The sequence below is a fragment of the Cygnus olor genome, chromosome 2, assembly GCF_009769625.2.
Source record: "Cygnus olor isolate bCygOlo1 chromosome 2, bCygOlo1.pri.v2, whole genome shotgun sequence".
NCBI lineage: Eukaryota > Metazoa > Chordata > Aves > Anseriformes > Anatidae > Cygnus > Cygnus olor.
Genome location: NC_049170.1, coordinates 157,266,555 through 157,286,688, shown reverse-complemented (window position 1 = coordinate 157,286,688; position 20,134 = coordinate 157,266,555). Strand labels below are relative to the sequence as shown.

Genomic DNA, 20,134 nt, shown 5'->3' with positions numbered 1-20,134 from the left:
GTTTGGAGACAGGACCCCGCTGGGAGGCACCCCAAATTCAGCAAGAAGAGCAGGAAACTGTACAGGTATCAGCTGTGCCAGGGACAGGACCATGGCCAGTGAGGACATAGGGCTCACTCCCATTTTGTAAGGCAAGTGGAGTGCTCTCCAAAACCAGGACAGAGCCAGCTGAACCCCCCCGGTGCTGTTTGGGTGCTGTCCCAACCCTACACCGGGTGGAATGGGACATCTTCCAGCATCGTCTGGGGCTGGTGGGAGGAATCCTGGCATCCTCCAGTCCTGCAGAGGACCGAAGGAGGCCGACCTCATGGAAATCCCCTTCCACGTTCCCGGCAGCAGTGTTTCCTCTCTTGCAAGGGCTTGCGGTGGTGGCAGGCGGGGGGGAGGCACTTTAGGGAGCGTGTTTACAGAGCTCCTGCCAAACCACAGGAAGTCCCAGCTCCTGGGGATGAAGAGCAGGAGGAGGAGGAGGAAGAAGAAGAGGCCAAGGCTCTGTCAGCTCCTCTCCACCGCCACCGGCAAACGAAAGCCAGAGCACTGCACTGCTGCTTTGCAGAGCCATGTGAGAGGCAGGAGGGGCTGAATCCTTCTCTCCTCACTGTTTTATCTCAGAGTAGCTCAGAGGGTGAAGGCTGCCAGCAAAAGGAGAAAAAAGCACCTGGGAAATTCATTGTTCTTCCACCCACATCTGCTGTTTGAGCATGGCCAGGGTGGCTTTGCTCAGACACCAGAGCCCTGGCAGCTGAGGGCAGACCCTTGCAAATAAAACAAAACAGCTCACAGCCCAGAAAGCCGGCATTTATTTGTTATAAAATCAATCTGAACTGATTTGGATATGCCATTTATTTGTTGCATTCCTGTTTACTCACCTGGGGCTTGTTGTCTTATGTGGTTCTCCCAGTGTTTGAAGGGCTGGCAGCAGAGCAGACCAAGCAGCTGAGGGACCTGCTGCCGCAGCCACCGCTCCCAGCCCCGAGATGCCTCTTGCCCGTTGAGGCTATCAAAGTCTTGGGCAGTGCATTTGAAGATGCTCCTGCTTGATCAGAGGGCACTGAACACCCTAATCAACATATATGGGACTGGCAAAGAGCTCTTGGGACCAGGCACCATGGGGATCTCCTTGCTGACACCTCCTGAGCAGGATCTGGGCAGCAGGTCCATGGCACGGTGAGCATTTCACGTTCCTCCTGAGATTGCAGGGCCTCCTGCTGGCAGCCCTGGGTGGCCTTGTTTGCATCCTTGGTGAAGACCATGGCCTTGCTTGCACCCCTGAAGACCACAAAGACCATGCCCTCATCATATCTAAAGGGAAGCATGGCTCAACAGTCACTGGAGGAGCACTCCCTGTCCTCACCATTTGACTCGTTCAGCGAGGACAGATATCCACACCCTGATTTATCTGTTCACATCTGCAGGGGCACAGACAGGCAGAAAAACAACCCATCTCCTGAAATATTACCTCATGCTGCTTGAGCCATTAGGAACTGCAAATTAATCTGTAACAGACTGGATTTAAGAGCAAAAGAAAAATATAACTTCATTTGCTGGACATGCTATTTCGGAATGAATAATACCGCTCGGTTTTAATAGCCATTAAACAGCCAGGCTCAATAAAAAGAAAAGAGCAAAGTTCCCAAGAGATTTCAGCTGACAATGAATATCATACTGAATATAGGCAGGAATAAGAGTTATACTGGCATCGTTGCTGCACTGTAGTCTATACAATTAGTACTTCTCCACACTCCTTTTTGGCAACGGCTTTATCAAATCCCAGATGTCCACAGTGAGTTAAGAGTTGCTGGAGCACCTCGCAGTCAAAAACTTTGCTCAGGCTCTCATATCCTGCAGTGTTCGTAATCATTAATTATCTGTATGTGATGCTGGTTCCCAGAAGAATGGCCTCTCCTATTAACTGAGCCATATTTAATCTCAGGAGAATTCAGGATGTATTTGTAAGAGAAATTCAGCAGGCTGTGCCAACATTTCTTTTTCTATTACAGCGAATTTTTACATCACGAAGACCTCTGTGATAACCCAGGGGGACTGGGCTTCTCCTTCTTAAGCTAAAAACCCCAGTTCTGCAAACTTTTCCTCCTACGTTAGATTTCCCAGGTCTTTCTATCATTCTTTTCCTGACTTAGAGCACGGTGACAAAAATACACTGCCCCACTTCCAAGCATGTAACTTTGACTTTCAGGCCAGGCTATGTGCTTGTTTACACCTCTCAGCATGCTCTCTGCTCCCTCTAGAAGAGGGTGGATTTCCTGACTCACATTCGCCTGGTAACCCATTGCCCAAACCGGTTGTTCCCCATTCTGTATTTGTGCAGCTGCTGCTGCCTTATTCCACCCCGTGTCTCTCCCAGCTGAAGCTCACTCTACTTTTTTTTTGGCTATTCCTCTCCTAAGTTGAAGCCGCCCTACATCCCAGCTTCATCCTCCAGTGCCATTCGCGGTCTTCATCACGTTCTGCAGATCAAATAAGCCTCCTCTCTTAGTTCATCCACCCTGCAGAGCCACGCTCACCTTTCCCTTCTCCTCTAGGAGGCCGCGTTAACAGCATCCGAGCCTTACATTTTAGATGGTTTAGGAGAAAATCAGGGATGAAAGCCTTGCAGGAGCCAAGGCACATGGCAGCTGCTGCTTCTCTCCCTTCCAGAAGGACTCTCACAAAGAGAATTTGATGGATGTGAAAGTTTCTTCTTGACCAGAGCCACCTCTTTGGTACCTACCATTTATTTGTAAAGAGGTCATTTGATTGCCTGTCCCAGCTTCTTGCTTCTTTTTTGTAGAGCTATATGTTTCCTACTGTCTTTCCCCTGCTGGCTCTGTTAATCTCATTTTACTGTACTTGGACACCTCATCTTAATGGCACTGTGCCTCACCATCCCTCATCCTAAGCATGAAACTGCCACGTTACTTGGAAAAAACTGCCCAAAATCCTGTTTGATCCTATGCTAAACATTAGCACTGCCCTCAGAGAGTGCTGGGGTCTCATTCCTAAGCCCATCAGACCCTAAGGAAACCCTTAAGCTTAAGCACACAACACATCACGAGCTTCACCACTGGCTCACGTAGTTTTGGCTCTGGCCCATAACATTGTCGGGTCTAAATGTCTTCATCTGTGGGTTCAAAAATAGCCAGCGATGCTTATCTATTCCAGGGAAATGGAACAGATAATTCATTTCACACCTGCACAATGGACTCGCATCTGATGAAGGTTTTCCACGTCCCAAAGGGAAAGCACGTGAGCCAAATCCTGCTCTCAAGCTCAGGACTTGGTCAGCCCATAGTGGCTGTGGGTACTGATGCCTGGGCAGAACTGGGGCTCTCAGCTGTGATGGGTCATGATGACTGCCAGCAGAGCACCCTCCCATTTCTTACCCACCCCTCCAAGATGCTCTTGGAAGCCCCCTTCCCCAACAATTAAAAAATTAAAGGAAAATAAGGGACAAGGCTAAGTGGGTGCCTATGGACACTGTCTACTCTCCCAAGACCACCCAGGTCCAGCTTGGAGGTGTGATGCAGAAGAAGCACTTCTCTTGGAGGTTAAGGAAATTTGGATGAGGATTACCAGAAGTTTCCTGTCTACCCTCCAGAGATTTCCATTGGTGCTTGCAAAGTCAGCCCCCAGGGAGGGAAAAAGCAGTGGAAATAGGTTACGGTGCTTTTTCCACGCTGGGAATGATTCGTGTCCTTCTTGCTGGAGAACCAGGAACCTGGGATTTCTTTGGTGCTTCCAAGCCAAGCTCATACCCCCGCCCTCCTGGGAGGGAAACTGTTCCCACAAAGGCTGGGCAGAGGTGCAGGGGACGTACGAGTGCAGTGGAGGTGCTGCGGGTGCCACCGTCCCCCCATCTGTGGGGTGTGTGTGCATCAGCTGCCTGGTACCTGGTGGTGTGCCAGAGACCTGGGGCCTCGGCGGGATTCCAAACACACTCAGCTGAAGCACCGATATTTAAAAGTTGGCTCCCTAGGGTCCTTATACAAAAAAAAAAAAAAAAAGGCAGAGCATCACTCCTGGAGCTTCTTTAAGGATCTGTAAGATAGCAAGCACGATCCCCATCTCCTTGGGTGTTTTTTTTCTTTTTTTTTTTTTTCTCTTTTGTGGCAAGTTGTTCCCAGTCACGACAGGGAGGAATCAGAGCTTGCATTCCACCCACACTTCAGCCGAGACTTGCCTCAGGCTGCTCAGCTCTTCTGAAGGGAGACAAAATCCATCCCAAAACCCTCGGTGCCAGAAGATGGAAGGGTTCCAATGCAAACGATGGGACAAATAAGCCGGCCAGCGCCAGCCCTCTGTCAGTCAGCCTCCTCTCTGAACCGAAAAGCAAAGCAACTCCCAGAGGTCTCTCCCGCTCCGGGCATGGCTTTGCAATTATAAATTATCCCAAGATTATCTCTGGCCACAGCGCTGCCGTATTCACCTCCTCTGTGCTTGCCGGGAGATTAATTGCTGCTGCATCGGCTGCACTGCGGAACAAAAGCTGGGGACGCAGCAAACTCCTAATTACCGCCATCATTCAGTGGCAGCAAGGGCTGATAAATGTAAAAGTAAATAGGTGAGGAAATGCTTTTCGTTTTAACACGGTCTGCTGGCAAGGACGTCAGGATGAATGGGACCAGCCACTCATTAGGGTTGTGTTAGGTGGGGGAGCGATGCTCAGAGCGGATCCCTCGTGGCATCAGCAGGCAGCAGCCAGGTACCAGGAGGTGCTTCTTGCTTCCACCACGTCCTAACGTGATGTTTGGTGATGCCTGGCTGCAGCACCCATCCTAATCCCTGATACCTTCCTCTCCCATGCAGTCTGGTGGGCTCATCTGCATCGTAGAGCTGATGGGGCATCTGCAACTGATGGGGCATCACCGTGGTGCCAACCTCAGTGCCCAAATTCAACCTCTTTTGCTGGTAGATCTCATGCCTCGCATGAGGAAATGTGGAGCCGCCTAAGGATACTGGTGCTACTGGTGCCCATTCTGAGCTTGCTTTCCCACTCGAAAACCCTGGTTATCTCCTGAACACCCTGCCTGAGCATGAAGTGCCCAAAAGAAGGAGCTCCATCTCCCCTGGCCATCAATAGGAAGACCTCTGGTCTGCAGAAGTCACCCTCATCACCTTCATCCATGGTGGGAACAAGCAGCAAACCCACTGCTCTTCTCTGTCTCCAGGCTGGAGCAGAGAAAAGCGAAGCTCCACGGGACTGCTGGAAGCTTCTGGCCCCCAGTATCAGTGTCGCTCTGGTGCTGTGGGATTTCCACGCTCCTGGAAGCATGGCGAGAGCCCGGGCCCCAGGGGCTCGGAGGAGACACCAGGAGAGCTCCGCGGCCCCGAGCGGGAGCGGGCTGGCAATCTGCGAGGCATTCTCATGGGATTTCCTCTCTCCCTCCTGGTTCGGTTTGAGCTGGAAACACCATGAGAATGACTTTCCTCCTCGCATTTCAGCAGTTTTGCTTCCGGGCCTGGGCTAAACAAGGAAGTGCAGAGGCGTGGGAACTGAGGGGAGACGCAAACACACAAGAGCGTGGTCTGAACCGATCCAACCCTCCCCGTGCGCCTCCCTGCCTGACCCGCCAGGGCAATTCTCCTGCCAGATTAATTCCTCCACCCGGCCTGATGCCTCCAGGTGGAGATGGTTTTCTCTGCTTTCCCCGCGGGCCAAATCCCGCTCGCCCTCAGACACCAAAGCAGCCCCAGCAATAGCCATGCAGACTGCAGTGGTGTGGGACGAGGACATTTGGAGCAGGATTTCGATGCCCACAGCCCGTGGACTCCAAAGCACTTGGACACGGGGACCAGACCTCCAGAGAACCTCAATCCTTTTGCTGTCTACCATGAGACAGGGTAAAAGGGCTTGGCTTCTCAATGCGCTTGGTGTTTCAGCACCCCAAGAGCGGGGAGTATTTCAGGTGACTGAAGTGAAACCACAAAACTGTTCAGGCAAGGCCGACCCTATCCTCCAGAACCGAAATCCCTTCCCTGACACTCGCCTTCAGCACCCACTAACCAAACAAGGTGTGCCCACAGCAGGCACGGCATGTAGGGATGAATAATGCTCCTCTCACCCCTCGCGTATGTCAGAATAAAGTTCAGCCATCACCACGGGCTAAGGCACCGCACAAGGGAGGCTAAGACCAAACACGCAATACCTCGAAGCTATGAGGAATGAGGAAATGGAAAGGACTTGTTCCCACCCCAACCGACTTGAGGCACTGCTCCTTCCCATAAGCCTCCACCAGACTGGCAGGAAAATCTCTTTAGGATTATGGGGATCTGTTCAGGAGCTCAGAGGTTAATTGGAGCAACACCCTTGGGTGTTTACACGCAGAAAGGAAGGGACAGCTTCTGGCAGTAAGGTCATGGAGCTACCGAGCACATCCCTCTGGAGCGTTCGGCATTATTTAATTATTGCTGTACAAATAGCTAACGTGATTTAAAGTATTCAAGGTCTCTCAGGCTTTGCAAGAGAAACAAGTCTCTTTTTTTTTTTAAGGACCTCTCCCAGGGGCTGGGTGTAGCAGCATTTTAGCCCAGCAAGCCCTGTCGCAGCACTGAGCACTCGAAGCCAGATGACTTTAGGGCTTCTGGGCAGGATCTGGCCCAGAGCATGGGCAAAGCAGCTCGGGTGCATCTCGGATGCTTAAATGTTGCCATTAAGAGTGTCAGCACCAGCCAGAACAGGACTTATAGCAACTCAAGAGGTCAACTCCAATCCCACCTGAAATTCTGTGTACTGCTCAGCACCAAGGGATCCCCATCGTCCCAGAGGCTGCTTGCTGAGTGCATTACATGTGAATTTGAGCCCAGCAGTCAGCATTAGTACTGGTCACACAACTGTCTTCTCATCCTTGATGATGCTACCTAGCACTACCATCACCTAGCCAGGCTCTGCTGCCCTCTCCTCTACGGCAAGCACCATTGTGTGCCCGCTCTGCACACTGGTCTTAGCTGCATGTGCATCCCCAGAGGCATGTGCATAGTTTCTCTGTGTCCTCAGCTCAGAAGAAGCCCAGCCCTGGCCAATGGCCCTCCCTCCCCGCCTGTTAAAAGAAGCAAGAAAGGTAGAGACATGGCCACGAGCCGTCCTGTGACTCTGCTCCCTACTGGCTCTCTCCCATCTGCCCTGCCCAAGGCATTTTTCCCCGTCACGGTCTGGCACATCTATTTCAGCTCTCAAATTCAGACGACTGTCACATATCACGGGGAACAAGAAACAGATTCCCACTGGTGAAGGAGGGTCCTAGGGCAGTGTGGCGTCAATGACGTGCCCTTGAGGTTCAGAGGAGGAGGACCCGACTGCTTATTAGTCCCATTTCCCAGCTGGAAGTTTCTAGGGATAACCTAGCCAGGGAATTCTAGGGAAAGCTTTCAAAAAACTTCTAGTAATGCACTGGGAGAAGAAAATCCCCAGCCTTAATGCTGCTCATTGCACAACAAACCACGTGAACCACTGGACGCGGATCCAAAACATCAGGAAAAATGCAGAAGTCTCTACACCCTTCTAGAAAAATCATCTCATCTCTAGAATAGAATAGAATAGAATAGAATAGAATAGAATAGACCAGACCAGACCAGACCAGACCAGACCAGACCAGACCGACCCTTGGACACGGCCTCTTGTGCCGGGATAGATTACACATAGATAATTCATATACATAATATACATATACACATAGATAATTCAATACACATAGATTCTAGGATTTTCTTGTTACCTTGTGCTAGATGATTTCTGTCTTTGAAAGGACTCAAATTCGCAGTCTCATCGCCACTGCATTCCCCTCCTTGCTCCTCTCCCAGGCCCTCTTCTCCAGCTTCCCTGGTCAGCATGAGCTCTCAAGCATCACATCATGACCTCTCAGCATCACAAGGTTGAGCTGCTTTGCCCGTTAGCACTTCCATTAATTCAAAGATGCCTTGTCTTGGAGGACAGGAAGGACAGCAAGATGGAAGCACGAGGTAAGGCCACAATTGCTCCTCCAGAAGTCAAGCACATGCTCGGTGGCCAGCTAGATAATACCTCGCATAGTCCTGCCATTGAGAGCTAGGAAATGAGTCAATAGCACCATGCTGCACCTTCACACTGGCAGGAAAAAGAGTCAGGAATGAAGGCGAGTCATGAAATCAGAGCAGCATTACTCAGCATGGTCTGCCTGTCACGGCATCGTGTGATCGACCACTTGAGTCACAGGAGAGGAATTCATCTCTGTTAAGTTTATGCACCTAAAGCGCAGTCTTTTATGCCTGGCCACACGACTTTGGCTTCTTTTATAGCCTGTGATTCATCTGACCTCTCTCAGATACTGTTGAGGATAGAATCACGCTCTGGTTCTTCCTATTCCTCTGCATCGGAAATAAAGGGAGCCGACGGTGACTAGTTCATCTCAAGTCAGACATCTCACTTTTAGGTGCCAAACTAAGAGCAAAGGAATCCCACTCTGGGTATTGTCATTTCTCCTTAATTGAAGGGCTTAAAGCTTTCAAAGCAGGAGGACAATGACAGTTGAATTTGTGGTTGGGCTTTTCATGCCAACATTCAGAGACCGTTCCTCCCCTGCCAGCTTGCTCAGCTTAATTCATGGGAATGTCTAGAAACAGGCACCCCTGGAGCACAGCAAAAATGAGCCCAGCTCTGGCATTTGTGTGAGCAACCCGTCCTTTATTATTTGAGAAATGCCAGCATTGTGCAGCAACTATAGGCACCAGGGAGCCTACAGAGGCTTCTTTGTCACAAAGACCAAGTGCAAAGCTCCATGTGGAAGGTGCTCTGCTGTTTCTGCAGTATTTCAGGTGCAAAGGCACAATGCACAGCTGGTTTCGGGGGTGTTTGAGGAGTTTAGAATACATAAGGAATCTGTCCTGAAATGTCATTTGGGACAGGAAGGATTGGAGAGCCAGGAAAGACAGGGTAATGCTGGTTAACTAAAAGAGGTATCGCGAGCGAGGTGCAAATCCTCCTGTGCTCCGGGGAGGACAGGAGCTTGAGGGCAGCTAAAGTGATAAGGAGAACCACAGGAGTGGGTTTTTCCCCCCTGAAAGGACCCAATTCCCCTAAGAGTATCCTACAGCACCGCAAGCCACATGGATGGAGGTAAATCATTCCTCAGCCCCTGGAGGATGGATCTCTGAGGAGATGAGGTTTCCCTCTCCGTTAGGAGATAGATCATAGAGGAGTAGAAACAAGGACCTCATCATTTCAGCTTCCCACCCCCAGAAGTGTTGCTTGCAGAGGAATTTGAGGCACAGCAGAGCAAAGGAGGGAAGGAAAAGGCTTGGGCTGTGCCCATGGGCTGCACTCAGACCCCAAGGGGCTACAGCAGGGCCAGGAGGAGAGCACTGGGGAAGGAAGTCTTACGGCAAGGTCGGACAGCAGCTGTCTCCAGGAATGAATCCAGGAGCAGCATCCTCCTGGGATGGGCCAGGAGGATCTTGCATTGACTGCCTGCCCTTCCTGAGTTCGGGAGGAAATTAATCTCCCACCGTGGGCTTCGGTTTATTTTTACATTGCGAGTTAGCCCGAAGGGAAAAAAAAATCATAAAAAAAATAAAAATCTATTCCCTAAAAGGAATAGCAAATTTCACAGCGAACTAAGGAGATTAGTCAAATCCCTGTGACCGTCAGCAGTTTCACTTAGGTCAAAGCCTGGCATAACTCAATCTCTGTGAGAATGGAGAGGAGCAGCTCGGACTGCCCAGCTCTGCAGACGGAGCAGCCTCTCCGAAAGGGCCCTTCTGCAATATCTGGAGGGAAACGTCCCTTCTGCAGCCCCGGAGAGGAGAGGCAAACAGTCAGGCTGGCCCAGAGCTCAGACAGTGAAAGGGAGCATTATCTCTTGCAGATACCACAGGGAGACCTTCCATGCTGGGAAGCAGAAGGGGAACCGATTTCCCAGGCTAGGAGACATCAAAGACTGTGTGAAACCTTCCGAAAATGCTCACCCTGAATTTCTCATGCCTGGGTGGGCATGTGGGATGACTCTCCATAGGGTCAGGGAAACGGAGACAGCGGGAGCTGTCGGGTTCTGATTCGCCTCTTGCTCTGGGGGAGAAAAAGGAGAGAATTTGGTTCAAAAGCTAAAAATAAACACGCCACCCGCAGGTTTGGTTTTGCACAAAAAAAAAATCGGCTTGAGTGAGGTAACCTAGGGCCCTTTCTGGATGAAATCATTCCCATCCCCTGGCCAACACGCCCATGCTAATGGGCTCAAAGAGCCATCAGCCTTTCAGGCTGTGCATCCAGCTTCATCCCAGGGACCAGTGGGAGCTGTCACACCACCGCCGCACTGCACGCAGCGAGCAGAGAGGTGTCGGAGAAGGAAAGCGAACAATTTTTTTGGATTGCTCTAGGGAGAAATGGGGCTTTCAGCTTGTACTCCAGGGATTTTAAAGATCTGTAGCCCTCTCGGTGCGACAGTCTCCCTCCCTTTATATGAATACAGGCAGTATTGTTTTAAATTGTGTCCCGGAGCCAAATAAGATGGGAAAGCCCGTGGTGTCTGCAGAGAGGCTGGAGGCTCTTTGCAATTGTTTCCCTTTCCCTGATAAAGCTGCTGGTGCGGTTTTTTTGAAGAAAGTAGCATTTTTTCACAATTCTGAGCTCGTCTCACAGGGCAGCTCGTTCTCTCTTTGTGGCTTCTCTGCCATTTGAACCCTTTCAGTAGTACCAGCCCTGAGGTTTTCAAAGTCATGAGTCAGGCACTGGGAAATCCTTACACTGATTTAGAAACTACAAGATTCAAAACAAAACAGCAAAAGACAAACCAAATGCGGGGACTTTCGAGTTGCTTCTGATTTTCGAGCCTTTAACGTTGAGAGTGGAAGGGTCCCATCGCGGTGCTGCTGGGCACCATCACACCTGCTTTTCCATTTGCTGTTTCTTTTCTTGTGTTATGAGCTCTCTGGGGCAGAAAGCATCTTCCTGTCCCGTGAATAGGCAGAATTTAGCACAAGGCGGTCTTCAAGCAGGATGCAGCCTCCTGGGCAACAGGGGAATGAACGAAAATCATTACAGTCAGCTGCTTTACCTATGAAATACACATCTGAGGGGAAAGCAAGACAGCAGACAGGATAAGGGAAGGCAGCCAGCACCCTTGGCCACCACAGCTGCTGGCATTTTCAGCTTTTGTATCAGCTCCTGACCCGGTGAGAGCTTTGCTGCAGGGAAAAAAAAAAAAAAAAGCAATAAAGATGATTCTAGTGCTGCTGGTGTCAAAGCACAGTCTGCATAAAGGAAAAGACATTCGGGTTCTGGTTTTAGTAGCAGACATTGTGGGAGCCCCTGAAAGCCCTCTCTGCCCAGGTTCCCAGTTTGATTAGTGCTGTTGGAGCAAGCAGGAAGACAATCCCACTCCCAGAAATTTACATCTCTGACGCAGGGCACAAAAGCAAAAAATGTGGCCCTCACCTCTGCAGGTGGAAAAAGCAGATCCAGAAGGATGGGGTGACCGCATGGCTCTGACCTCCTTTTCTGCTGTAGATGGTCTCTTCTACCACCAAATGTCACCAATCCTATGATTAAAGCCTATTTTGACCTTTCTTTAAAGTCTCGGAGCATGGAGGAATGAGTGAGGAAGCCTGAACGCTCTTGCCTGCTGCAACAACCTGACCTTGGAGCCAGAAATGCAAGAGTGAAAATGCAACAGAAAAGGAAAACCTTCAAAATCTTTGATCCAGATGGAGGAGCAGGATCAAAACCACAGTAGTGCCTACTTGGCAGATCTACCTATGTCAAGGCTGAATTTGGTTCTGGACCTGTGGGAATAATAATAATAAAAAGGGAACATCCTCTGCTATTTCCGTAACATGGAGCTGACCAAAAGCATGAGTTAGGCTTTGCCCCCGGGGGGTCCAGGCTGGGCAGAGGTAAGGGCCCTTTGCTCCTGGTGATCTTACCCGTCTGACATTTCTTCTCATGCATTTTCAAACCCTCCAGCCCCCTCCCCCCACCCCCCCCCCAAAAAAAAAAAAAAAAAAAAAAAAAAAAAAACTAACTGAAAACACACCTTTCAAAGTAACATTTTCCAGACTGCTTTGCAAAAGGTGAAGTGGGATGCGTTTTTTTCAGCACGGCTTTGGCAGAAGCTCGCTGCTCTTACCTGGCCCCTCGGTGTCTGCGCCCCGACAGATTCCTCCTGCAAATCTCCAGCTCCTCTGGGCTTCGCCTTTTTGTGGTGTTTGTTTCTTTGCCCTTTTTAAATAAACCATCGGCAGTTACTATGGTAACACGCCTCATTCTCTCTCCCTCCTCCCCAAAAGTCTATTTCTATTTAACAGGCTTTTAAAAAGGCTCTATTTATATTTTCTTTTGTTATCCTGCCCCTGCTCCCTTGCAGCCAGCCAAGGGCAGGCGCGGAGAAGTGCAGGCACTAGCCTCTGTTACTAATAATGGCCATCCATAAACACGAGAGCGAGCCGTGGGGATCAAAGCTGTGACCTTCATCAGGAGATGCTCTGCTCCTTAGGCGAACAAAAAGGAAATCTGAGGCATGGTACACGGCGTGCTCAGGCGGAAAGCGATGCTAGCAGGGGCCATCCCCACCTTCCACCCTCCAGCATCACATCGAGAGGCTGCAAGTCCTCCCCAAAAGGCCAGCAGGCAAAAAGCAGCCTTGCTGTCACTGCAGGCAGCTCCCACCTTTCCTCCTTTCTCACCGTCACACATTTGTCTGCTCTGCTGGTAATTGGATAAAGGGAAAAAGAAGAGCTGTGCTGCATTTTTTTTGCTTCCCAGGAGGCAAAAAGAAAGGCTCCCTTCTTATGCTTTTTCATTTTAACTATCAGGGCTGCTAGCAAACGTCAAGGTTTACTTCCTTAAGGCTCGTTATATCATTTAAACGTGCAGGTTGCAATTTATCTTAACCCTTCACAGAAGCTGTAGGTGCCCAAATTTTTTTACCATGGCAGCTTTTCTCCTACTGTCTTTCAGGCCTTTCTGCTAATAGAAAACAATGGGTGTGAAACAGTCCAAGTCCCATTTGGTTCCTTTCTCCATTGAGAGGTTTCACTTGCACGGTCAGGCTGGTGCCAGAAACCACACGTTTTTTGGTCATCTTTAGGGTGTTCCAGGAAACATATTGTTGACAGAGCTCAATTTTTCAGTAGGAAAAGCAAGTAGAAGAAAGACTTCCCAGCCCTCCCCTTCTTCCCTCCACATAAAGACAGCTTTCGGGACTTCTTTGCTGCCAAAGCATGACCCCAAAAATCACAAAACCATTTTTCTTCTCACTCCCCAGCCTGGCCAGCACAAGAAACTGTGACGTTCCTCCAGAAAGGGTTAAGATATCTAAAACTTCAGCCTCAATAAGCAGCCAGCAAAAGTGTCCTGTCCCCAGGGCAGGCTCAGTGTATGAGAATTTGCTCAGATCATGTAATGTTTGTAACTTGATTTCCTGCCGGAAAGCTTCAGTGGGTGGAGTTTCTGCTGAACCAGACAGAACTAGAATTATTTCCTTCTCCGGATTGCTTGTGCATGTCCAGTCAAGCTCAACTGAATTAACAGCAACCGGCTCGTTTCCCCCACACCCCCTTTCCCATTCACCTCTGGCAGCGGAGGCACGGGAAGTATGCGATAATCCTGCTGCCAGCCCGAGTGCCTGAGGAGATGGGATGGTCCCACAACCTTCTTCAGGCCCAGCTTTTTTTTTTTTTTATATTCTGGAGAAAGGATGTCCTAATGACCAGCCTGCTGCCCTACTGATTTCCTACACGGCCTTGGGAAAGCCCCTTAACCTCTGCCTGCCCCCACTTTCTGTGAAATGGAAAGGAAGCTTGTGGGAGGCCTGGTCTCCCTGCTGCCACCGCTGGTATCAAAGCAAGGCCCGCCAGGACCGAAAGCAGGAACTTCTCCAGTTTAAGCTTAAAAACCAGTCGCTTTTATTTTTCCTGGAACAGTGCAGACCTGTGGTGGATTGCCACGGAGGCACTTCTGCAAGGGAAAAAACAGCTCCCACACTCACAACTGCAAACTGATTCATCCCTCCCCTGCCTCCACCACCCCAGGAGCCATGAGTTTCCTTCACATCCCTCACCAAGCGCAGCCAAACCCCCTCAGGAAGGCCAGATCCTGCCCCAGGTGCTGGATTTTTGTACCAAAGTTCTGGGTTTCACCTAATTTATCGCCAAAGAGGTCTAAGCTGAACCACAGCAAGGTGCTTTCATCTAGACTAAGAGCATCCACGAAGGGGTGAACGTGTGCCTAGCCAAGTGAGATCCTACAGATCTTGTAGGAGAAGGAATTAGAGCCCAGGCCAGGAATCTACACCATGTACAGCCCCAGGACTCTGCTGGCTTTGAATGGTGCCAGATCAAGTTATTTGCGGTTCATCTGGTAATCCAGACACTTGACCATCGATGTTAAGATGAAGGTGAACAAGTTCCTTTCCCTCGGTCAACTTCCAGAAGTGTCTCTTGAAAATCCTCCCCATTCACCCCAACAAAAAAAAAATGAAGCACTGTTATTATTTTTTTTTTCTCACGGGACTAAGGAGGAAACTCCTCCGAGGCACAGAGACATTTCTGAGCTCCATCTTTTTCTCTTTCTTCCAGTCGCCGTCTCAGCACCAGCCGCAGAGCTCGTCTCTACCGGATGCCCAGGGCACACCCTCTCCCCTCTGCACCGATAGTATCGTGCCCTCAGGATGTGTCTGCACTCCCAGGTAGAGCTGGTTACGCAGAATAGTCCTTTCCTTAGGGCTGGCTAAGTCTGGATGTCTGGGTGTGAGACAGAAAGTAGGCCCTGCTGCTTATCACACAAGGAAAATTATGCAACTATGTCCTTTAATGAGGAGAACGAAGGCTCTGAATAGGTCCATGAGGTTGGCTGCAGGTAACTTCTGGCAGTGAGCAGGGCTCCTGCAGCACTTCCCAACGCTTCCAAGTGCCAGATGAAGTGGGGCATGGATGGAGCAACCAGCTGCCTCCCACCAACCTCCTTAAATCAAAGGGCCACTACACCATCTGCAATAAAAAAGGACAAAGCTTGAGGACCATAGCACGTAGCATCACCAGGACAGCCATCAACTCATAAAAGTCAAATGGTTTTCTGTTACTGCTACTCAGCGATGATCCCTGTATGGCCTCCCCCATCTCTCGTCCATGCAAATACAACCTCATAGAGTCTGGGCCCAGCTCTTTCTGGTCTGAAGGCTTCATCGGCTATTAATACCCGGGGAAGCCATGAAGTATGCAAGCACGGTTTTGATGAGTGTGGGAACAAGAAAGGCGTTAGCACGTATGAGTGAACTTCAGTTTCGCTCCTGTGCTGAATGCAACTCAATTAGTCAGTGCCTTCAAGTGAAGTCCAAGTGTTGGTCCAGCTACTAAGTGACTCTTCAGGAAGAGGCAAATGCTCCATTTTCGGCCTCTTCTGGAGGAAAAGCTAACTTAATTAAAAAAAAAAAATCTGAATCAGAACTTTTGCTTTTTTTTTTTTTTTTTCCTAAACTTTCTCAGCTCTCCCAGAAAGAAGTATTTACTAGTCACTGCCCAGCAGCTTCCAGGAGCTGTGCAAGCTGGAGAAAGCCAGGCTGCAGGTGAACGTGACGTCTGTCAGGAATGCTAACCAGAAACCTCATCCAGCTGTTGAAATCCCAGAGGAACACGATGTGGTAACTGCTCCGCCAAAGGAGCTGAAAACTACCTGCTCTACTCGGTGGAGGACTTGTTCAGTTTAATTAATTAGTGGATGGGAGGAAGGAGTGATCTGTGCTGAAGCATTAACACCAACATACCAGGAATCCATGTTTCACTTCCTACCCCAGTGGAGTGGTTTCTCCTGCAGCCTTCCCAAATGAGAATTATCATTTTTCTGCTCCTTTCCTCCAGCAACTACGAGAAATATTCTCTGCAGGTGGCAAAAAGGAGAGTAATTTTTTCCATCAGTTCGGTGTTAGAGCGTTCTGGCTCAAAGAAAGCTGCATTTGGCTGAAATGGAAACAACAGAAGGGATAGGGAAGGACTAGGGAAAAAAGAATAATACAGAAACTCAGAAAAAACAGGTGTATGGCTGCTGCCCCCTGGGATTAGTACCCGCACAGAGGTTACAATCCTTCCACCTTGCTTTTCAGTGCCTTACACTGAAAAACATGCTCAAGGATGCTACCACGCACAGGATATTGTCGATATTTGTGCTGCAAATCCATTCAAATTCAGGAAATTACAGCTAACATGAAGCCTATGTGATCCTCTTAAGGCAGTGACCTGATTGTGGAAACATTTCTCTCTGCCTGTTTTTTTCTAAAATATTCTTGAGAACAAGGCAGGGTTTGGCTGAAGATGGGCTAAGGCTCGCCAGGAGACCTGAAGGTGTTCCTCCAATCAATTTTTTATATTCACACACAGTAAAGGATACAGAAAAACAAACACGTTCCCACAGAGTCTAAAGCAGTTCCCCATCACGCCTGGGAAACCCCAGGGAAGGAAAAAGGGTTGTGCTGCTTCAACCATAAAGGATTTCACCAAAAACACCCAAGTAAAGCAGCTGCAAAGTTGCTTTTCTTTGTTCTTTTTTATTTATTTTTTTTCGGTTTTGAGTGTTTTGTGTTTTTTTTTTCCAGTTTTCAGTTTTTTGCTTTTAAAGAAAGCACTTGCAAGTGGGTTTTTAGTCAGTCCTACATCAGCAGCCCCAGCACAGCTGTGGCCCTCCAGAGCTTTTGCTAAGCTCTGTTGGACTGATTTTAGCACCCCAAAAAGACGTGCTCCAAGTATTTCATTCAACAAACTGACGTGAAGAACAGATCATTTTCTCACTTAGAAAGCACAGCGGGGAGTGAAAGAGCAAAACCTAAATGTTGGCAGCAAGGGAAGTCACGGTTTTGTTTCTGTTTTCTGCAGGGCTCCACTGCAAGGTGTGAGTTTGCTGCTGTCTCATCGAGGTTAGGCTGATACTGTGCCTCTCCCTGGAGAGGGCAAGGCAGGATTTCGGCGTGCAGGTGGATGGCCCTTTTATCCAGCCGCCTGTTTTCACGCTTACCAGGACTGAACGTCTCTAACATCCTCTGAAATTCACCAAGAGAGTCAAAAATTTAGCAAAAGATCCATTTTCTCTACTTACCCAGATATGAAGACTCATTACATTAAGACTGGTAAAACTGACTTTTCCCTTTACTAATTCTGTGTGTGTGTGTGACGTTTTAAGAAATTCAAAATCTTTATTTTCATCTCTTTTTTTTTTTTTCTTATGGAAACACTGAGCATCAGACGTCCGCAGGTTCTGCTGGAGGATAAGCAGAGGCTGTGGCCTCCTGACCTTTTCAACAAGGTGGGTTCTCAGAAAATACCCAGCTTTGTGAGATGGTTCTGGACACAGGTTTAGTGCCTCTGAGAGCCTGAACATCCCTTGGGGAAAACACAGCCTTGAAATGGAAGCATGTTGGAGGCTCTCCCAATATCCACCTCCAGCTCTTATTTGTGCACAACGCCTTTTGAACCCCCAAAAAGCCCCACAACCCCTCTCCTTCAACGCCGGTGACACCCTCGGCATCTCCACAAGGAGCCCTGCTAGGAGAAGCCCGCGAGAAATCAGCAATAAATGCGAAAAAAAAGGGAAAAAAGGGCAAAAAGAGGCCGCCGGGCCTCCCTCCCCCCCTCCCCTCCTCCCCCCCTCCCCTCAGCCGGCCCCGCCCACCCACAAACCCCGCCCGCCACCCCGTGACCCCGCCCACTCCGTAACCACGCCCCCTCCCCGCCAAAACCACGCCCCCTCCCTCCTCGGCCCCCCGTTGGCTCCCCGCCGCCGCCGCCACGTGACGAGGGAGAGGCGCGGCCCGAGCGCGGGGAGGGGGGGGCGTGGCCAAGCGGGAGGGGGCGTGGCCAAAGCGGCGGCGGCGGCGCGCGCGCGGGACGGGAGCGGAGCGGCGGCGGCGGCGGCCTCGGGACCGGGAGCGGCACCGGGAGCGGGTCCGGGACCGGCGGGGGCCGCATGTGCGGGCGGGGAGCGGCGAGGGCGGCGTGGGGCCGAGCCGGGAGGCGCTGCCGGAGCTGCCGGAGCCGGCGAGCAGGTCGGTACCGGGAGAACCGGGCGGCGGGGAGGGAGAGGAAGGGGGTTTGGGGGGGGGAAATGGGGTTAAAGGGGGGGGAAATGGGGTTAAAGGGGAGGGGAATGGGTTTTTTGGGGGGGCACGGGGACAGCGCGGGGTCGTTCCACGCGTGGGAGACGCTGTGGGTACGGTGAGAGCCAGGAGGGGGCGGTGGGAGGGGGGGGATGCGCGGTGCGGGGGTCCCGGAAATTTGGGAGGGGGGTGGGGGTGTTGGGGGGCACGGGGCAAGAGGGTTTGCACGGTGCGATGAGCCCTGCACGGTGCTCTGAGGCTTGCACGGTGCAATGAGCCTGGCGTGGTGCAATGAGCCCTGCACCGTGGGAGGCTGGTGTTATGGGGGGGGGGGGTGGGTGCTGCACGGTGCGGGGGTCCTGGAAATTTGGGGGGGGTGTTGGGGGGCACGGTGCAGTAAGGCTTGCACGGTGCTCAGAGCCTTGCACGGTGCAATAAGCCTTGCATGGGAGGGCAAGCAACGTTGCACGGTGCTCTAAGCCTTGCCCGCCGTGGCTATATTTGCTGGTTTTGGTCGGATTATGTATATATGTTTTTTGGTCGGATCGTTGATAATAGCGAGCTGTGAAACGCCGGCGGGTGTACGTAAAGCTGGGGACTTTGTACTCCCACCAGCATCCGGCACAGGTACCCGAATACAGGCAGGAGCTTCATCTCGTGTTGTCAGTAGGCTTCAGAGTTAACAGCCCAGGTGCTGGCCGTGCCAGCAGCCCGGTACCTCAGCCAAGTCCCTGGCACGGGGGGGATGTCAGATCCCAGCAGGGACCGTCACACGTGGCACCGGGGCAGGTGGAGGAAGCGACTTTTATCCTTCGGGGAATGCCCTGCGCTCCCTCGGGGGAGCAATCCTCGTGCTCCCTCGCACGAGGCCCAAAATAGCCGTGTCACCAGAGCCCCGCGAGCTTTCGGCCCCGTTGGCTCCGCTGGCAAAAGGCGAAACCTTTCGGGGAATAACAGCGTGCTTAAAGGTTGGCAAGGGACCTCTGGAGGTCGGCTCCTCCACCCTCCTTTCTTTATCACTGCTTTAATTTCATTTTTTACGTGCGCCTCGTTGACTGAAAATCACGCGCCGGCTCCCAGTCCCTGGCGAGAAGCATCCTCTGCAAAGTGCATTTCTTTGCTTTGTGCCTTTAAAGACATCAAAAAAAGCCGCGTTTAGGCCCATTTCCAGCCTAATCATCCCTTGCGAGCGGTGGAAATCGGCGCCTTGAAATCCAGCGGCGCTTGGTATTAAAATAGCCAGCAATAAACATAGGCTCCTATCAATAACCTTAATTACGGTTTGGGGTTCGTCTTAAATAGATGCACGTTGCCACGCCGTAGGGAAGTGCAGGTTTAGCATCCGGACGGGGCGTAACGTGTTTTTGTAGTGTCAGTGGAGAAAACAAACAAACAAACAAAAAAAAACAAACATGGGGGTTTATCTATAACGTGCTGTTGGGGAAGAAAATGGCAAATTTTGGGGTCGGGAGCGTGGGACTTGTTTCTGGGCACCACGTGGGTGTTGGGGTTGTCCCATCTCTGGAGGTGCAGCATCCGCATTTGCATCTCAGGAAGGCTTGGATGGGGCGAGCAAGTCTTAATGCTCTGCAAAAACCCACTCAGATGGTTTTTTGGGTTCTTTTCCCTCTGATTTTATCCCAAATTCATGGAGGCAAGCAGCGCCTGCCGCTCCGTTACGGGCTCGGTTTTACCCGCTTACGCCACTTGGCGAGCACGAGAAGGGCCCGGATTCCTGTGGCAAGGAGCCCTTAAAATTTCAACAGCTCTACCTATAAATATAGGCAGCGTGAAAGGCAATCCGCCTTCCAAAAAAAAAAAATTAAACAAATAAATAAATAAAAGCACCGCGCTCCTTTTTTTAGTCCGCCCGTATCTGCCCGACTTTGGCGCAATGCAACGCGTCTCCGGCTGGGAGCCTCCAATGCCTCTTGCTGATTTCTGTACAAATAAAAATGGGTGTAAAGGTGGCGTTTTAGGGTGAAACACACCGGGATGCCATGGCAGGAGGATGGCAGCGGGGGCAGCTTTTGGGATGGCTCGGTCCTGGCGGAGCTGCGGCGCCGTGGGGCGGCGCGCGTGGAGCCCGG

The 20,134-nt window shown here is 50.8% G+C and overlaps 1 protein-coding gene and 1 long non-coding RNA gene across 2 annotated transcripts in view; one reads left to right on the top strand and one right to left on the bottom strand.

The window, feature by feature from the left end:
- The window catches only part of LOC121065009, a 59,891-nt gene extending 48,007 nt beyond the window's left edge, over positions 1–11,884 (bottom strand). The window contains exons 1-3 of the long non-coding RNA XR_005816862.1: positions 11,402–11,884; positions 10,759–10,973; positions 7,713–10,036 (exon numbers count right to left, since the gene is read on the bottom strand). This is a non-coding gene — a long non-coding RNA (uncharacterized LOC121065009). The remainder of the gene's footprint in view (positions 1–7,712; positions 10,037–10,758; positions 10,974–11,401) is intronic.
- Positions 11,885–17,847: 5,963 nt separating this feature from the next.
- PTP4A3 (protein tyrosine phosphatase 4A3) overlaps positions 17,848–20,134 on the top strand; it is a 40,299-nt gene continuing 38,012 nt past the window's right edge. The window contains exon 1 of the mRNA XM_040547393.1: positions 17,848–17,993. The gene's annotated coding sequence lies outside the window, so the exon portion shown is untranslated. The remainder of the gene's footprint in view (positions 17,994–20,134) is intronic.